This window comes from Triticum dicoccoides, chromosome 5B (genome assembly GCF_002162155.2).
Source record: "Triticum dicoccoides isolate Atlit2015 ecotype Zavitan chromosome 5B, WEW_v2.0, whole genome shotgun sequence".
Lineage (NCBI taxonomy): Eukaryota > Viridiplantae > Streptophyta > Magnoliopsida > Poales > Poaceae > Triticum > Triticum dicoccoides.
Genome location: NC_041389.1, coordinates 4,191,739 through 4,197,420, shown reverse-complemented (window position 1 = coordinate 4,197,420; position 5,682 = coordinate 4,191,739).

Below are 5,682 nucleotides of genomic sequence, written 5' to 3'. Positions count from 1 at the left end.
GTCGCACTGTCTTGATGGGCATGATTTCGCTCTACATCCGAACAGTGCCCTAGAGGCCGCACCATTATCCGCTCCGACATTTAATCCGGAGCCGGATTCCCCGATCGAGGACGAGTGGTTGGACACCGCCTCGGGGGCTACAATCTCTACGGCGATCGAGCCGAACTCCATCCCTGCCCTTTGCAAAGACCTCGACTCCAGGGCGCCGGACTCCTCTCCGGACTTTGAACCCTCCGCACCCCGGCCAATCGAATCCGATTGGGCGCCTGTCATGGAGTTCACAGCCGCGGACATCTTTCAGCACTCGCCCTTTGGTGACATCCTGAATTCAATAAAGTCTCTCTCTTTATCCGAAGAGCCCTGGCCGGACTATGGTCAGGAAGGTTGGGATACGAATGGCGAAGAAATTCAACTCCCACCCACCACCCACTTCGTAGCCACTATCGAAAGTTTACACAACGTGCTCGACTTCAACTCCGAAGACATCGACGGTATGGATGACGATGTAGGAGACAACAATGAGCCAGCACCTCTAGGATGCTGGACAACCACCTCATCTCATGATGTATACATGGTGGACACACCTAAAGGAAATGAAGACGAGGAACAACGGGACGCTATGAAGGATAAATCCCTCGAAAAGCAGTCAAAACGGCAGCGTAAACGCCGAACAAAGTCCCGCCTCAACAAAGACCCAACCATAAAGCAGGGCGAACCGGTGGATAACGAACAAGCTATTGAGAAATCGTCCGAACAAAACAACATGGATAAACAATCTGTCCCCGGCGAAGACAATAGTCCGGACGATCTGACACCGGACAAACTATTGGAGCAAAATGACCTCCAGAAAAGGCTCGTCGCCACTGCGCGTAGCCTGAAAAAGAAGAAGCAGAAGCTCAAGACAGCAGAAGATGCACTCAGGATCAGATGGAGCAAAGTATTTAGCACCGCAGACAAGTACGGCGATAGTCGCCGAACAAAGATCTACCCAAAAAGAAAGCTACTGCCCGAATTCGACGAGGAGGCCTTAGAGCCCCCACAATCAAAAAGCAAGAAAGCCACCCGGTCGGATGGACGGCCTCACAGCAAGAAGAAAGCGGCGAATGGTACCGCACACAAGTCAATATGCGATCCGCATAAGGATTCACATCAAAAGGATGGCCCAGTTAGGTCCATCTACGGGCCCAGAAAGCATGCTTGTCAAAGCAATGCAACACGCCAAAATTCCGAAGATCATGGCACACCCAAATACAGGGGCGCCGCACACCCCCTATGTTTCACCGATGAGGTGCTGGATCATGAATTTCCGGCGGGATTCAAACCTGTAAACATAGAGGCATATGACGGAACAACAGACCCTGGAGTCTGGATCAAGGATTACATCCTCCGCATACACATGGCTCGAGGAGATGATCTCCACGCCATAAAATACTTACCCCTTAAACTCAAAGGGCCAGCTCGGCATTGGCTTAAGAGCCTCCCCGAAAATACCATAGGAAGCTGGGAAGAGCTCGAGGATGCATTTCGGGCAAATTTTCAGGGGACTTATGTCCGCCCTCCGGATGTAGACGATCTAAGTCACATAACTCAATAGCCGGGAGAGTCAGCCGGAAATTCTGGAACAAGTTCCTTACTAAAAAGAACCAAATAGTCGACTGTCCGGACGCCGAAGCCTTATCAGCTTTCAAACACAACGTCCGAGACGAATGGCTCGCCAGACACCTCGGCCAAGAAAAGCCAAGAACAATGGCTGCATTAACAAGCCTCATGACCCGCTTTTGCGTGGGAGAGGATAGCTGGCTAGCAAGATGCAGCACCAGCGACCCAAGTACATCCGAAATCAGGGAGGGAAATGGGAAACCACGACGCAACAAGGACCAACGCCGGATTAAAAGAAACAGTCCAAAGAGCACGGCAGTCAACGCCGGATTCAAAAGCTCACGGCAGAACAACAAAAAATTGCCCCTTAAGGACAATAGCGATGAGCTATCAAACTTCAACAAAATCCTGGACAAGGTATGTCAAATACACAGTACTCCTGGGAGGCCTGCTAACCATACCCACCGAAATTGTTGGGTCCTCAAACAGTCCGGCAGACTGAACGCCGAACACAAGGGGCTCAACACACCAAGTGAAGATGACGACGAGCACCACAAGCAGAGCCCCGGAAAACAAAAGACTTTCCCACAAGAGGTCAAAATCGTAAACTCACTTCAAGTGATCAAAGGGAAAAACCGAGCGGTGCCCACTAAAAGGCGCGCCACACACTGGTTGTCAAAACCAATTACCTTCGACCATCAGGACTATTCCGGCAATATCCAGAATGCAGGATGGACTGCCCTGATATTGGATCCTATAATCAACGGATTCCAATTTACACGAGTCCTCATGGATGGCGGCAGTGACATAAACCTGATATATCAGGACACAATCCGCAGGATGGGGATAAACCCAACCAAAATTCTCCGTAGCAACACCTCCTTTAAAGGAGTAATGCCAGGCCCATATGCCCATTGTACGGACTCCATACTGCTAGAAGTTGTGTTCGGTTCATCCGGCAACTTCCGTCGCGATAGGTTACTCTTCCATATCGCCCCGTCTAAAAGTAGCCATCAAGCACTATTGGGACGCGAAGCTTTCGCCCACTTTAATGCAATTACCGCATTATGCATCTCTAACACTTAAAATGCCCGGTCCACGCGGCATCATCTCGTTAAAAGGAAGTATTAAGTGTTACTTGTGCACGGAAAAACGGGAGGCTGCCTTGACAGCCCCACAGCTATCCGGCTCTACTAGGCGAAGAACCTAAATTGGTCATTCACTCTCCGGACATGACTAGACGAGTCCGGCGCCTACTCGCAGCACACCCCCATACGAGGGGCTGCATGCATGTATAATAAGAGACAATAAAGCTCTACTCAATGGACTTCTTCGAACAATACTCTGTTTATTTACTATTAAGTACATATTTTGCACGATCCTTTTTTCTTTTAAAAAACTAAGTTCCTCTCTTTTACAGATGAACAACGTGCTACACCCGTCTAGGATACGACACAACGGAGACACAGGCGTAGACGTGCAGTAGGGACCCGTTGCAAGGATTCTTTTCAGATTAAGACCCTGCGTAAACCTTTTTTTACTATCTCTTGTTGATATACATCCCCCGGTTCCTTACTATAACCGAGGAGGAGGCTGGTGTTTTGGCATTGACCGCATCAGAATTTTTGCGCGTACCTGGACATCAGGGGCTTAGGGCATTATTCTGCCCATTTTCATAAAGACCGAATACCTTAGGGAGTATTCGGCGTCTCGAGTTAGGACTTATATGCATCAGCTCCGAATCATGTATTTGCTCAAATGTTGGGTTGCCCGGCTCTTGTGTTTTGCTGCCTTACGTTCCGTTTTCACGGCTAACGCGGCACCAACAGAACCACTGCGATTGTGCCCCGGTTCGGCCGGGCGAGCACCTCAGTGGAGAAAGCCGAAAACTGACTGTCATGATATAGCGAGAGACTGGTCAACCACTCGATGACTTATAGGAATGTTTAGGATTCCTCCGCATTAACGAAGGACCAGTTTTCGGTTAGGCACATACGCACCCCGAATGCGGGCGAGTGCGGTGCCCCCAGGGGCTATATCATAGCCCCAACCTCGAACTCCCATGGCTAAGTGAAAGTGATAAAGCATTATAGTTCGGTTGCCTGGTTTGCTATGCTATCACCTCCTTAACAGGACCAAGACTTGGATTAAGTGTGAAAAAGCGCTTTTTTGCAAACACCCCCGCACTCTGTGCGTGGGGGCTGAAGCCAAGGACTGCCATCTTTCAGGTTATATACACATATACATAAACGACCGCACAGGGAGTAGTTTACTACTTGAACACACAAGTATAAAAAGCTCTTATGTTATATTGAAACCTTGTTTTCATAGATCATACATATCATCTAAAACACTATATCCTTCGAGCACTACGTCTCTATTAAACGAGCGCCCGGTAGGACTTCTTCAAAGTAGTGCTCGGCAGGTACTCGGCTTCTGTCCGAATCTTAGGATGCAACATCGGTGGCCTTCATCTCTACCCAGTATGTCTTGACATGGGCAAGAGACATCCGCGCTCCCTCAATACACGCCGACCGCCTCATTTCGTCGATACGCGGCACCGCAACAAGGAACTGCTGCATTAAACCAAAATAGCTCTTCGGCTGGGGTCCGCCCGGACACAAGTGGGTCAGGACATGCTTCATGGCAAAGCCGGACAACCGATTCAGTTCGGCCCAATCGGCCAACTGATCGGTCAGCGACAGAGGACGATCGGGACTATGGAATTGAGACCAATATAGCTCTTCCCTTCTGTGCCCCATCTGGCCCTGGAAGTGCTCCACCGCGTCCGCAGCGCTCGCGCCAGGTCCAGATAAGCATCCTCCGAACTCCACAACTTATCCAATTGAGCATACTTTGGATCTGTGTATTTTCTCCGCAGCAGAAACAGTTTTCCAGCCGCAATTGCCCCAGCCGACTCAGCTCCTCCTTGGAAGCTCTCAACGCCGCTTGGGAACTCTTGGATTCGGCGGCGGCCTTTTTTAGGCCCTCTTGTTCCGCTAGACGTTCCTTTTCAAGAACCTCGCAGCGATCGGTAATATTTCTTAACTTTTTGGTCATATCGGCCATTTCCTCCTTACTTCGGCAGTGAGCAGCCCGTTCGGCTTCTAGCTCTTCGGCTGCCTTTAAAGCAGCCGCATTACTGATTCGGGCCTGCTCTTTTGCTCGGGCGAGTTCCGCCCGCAGCTCCTGCACGGCAGCAGCACCATCTGCATTAAGCATACGAATAGTAAGACATGGGCGTCAGGCCCCCTTACCAGGTGTCCGCATAGAAGTCGCATACCTTGTGACTCATTGAACCGTTTATTGACCAGCGTGATGTCCGCATCCGCCTCATCAAGTCGCCGCATCAGTTCGGCATATTCATCAGTCTGGCTGGCCTCCGGACGCCCCGCCACCTGTTTAGGAGCGGTGATATGTTATAACTAAGAATTTGATCCTCGGCACGTTGTCAATTTTGACAACATACCGAGTCTCAGGGGCTACTATCTATACAGGACGCATTTTATATGCATAACTGTAAGAAGGTACATCATTTTTACGTACCTCAAACCCCGTCAATAAGCTTCTGACGGCTTCATGCAATCCGCTCTCCGCGGATGCAATTCTTTCAATCACCGTACCCATTAGAGCACGGTGATCCTCTGAAATAACCGCTCGCCCAAGCAGGTCCTTCAGCTCCTCCGACCGCACACCACCTGACGCCGGACCTTCCGGCCCCGCCGGACTTGGGGGAGCCCTCCGCGACGAGACCTCCAGGTCGTCTGCTTCACATGAGGGTGCGGCAAGTAGAGGCGTTTCGCTCTCCATCATCTCCGGAAGAAGATCCCCCGAAGACGAGCTCTGCTGAGAAGGGATGAGGTCTGAACTACAAGTTACAATTTCGGTTATCATCATAAATAAATACAGGGGTGTTCCTTATTTACAAAACCCCTTCTTCTTAACTTACGGCTCGCTGGAGGGCTGATCCCCTTGGGGAAATAATGCGGCTGGGTTGCTTCCCGGCGCCGGACTCTTTGCCGAAGATCCCTTTCCCCTCTTTGAGGCCTTAACCTCCGGATCTTCTAAAGCGGTGCTCTTCTC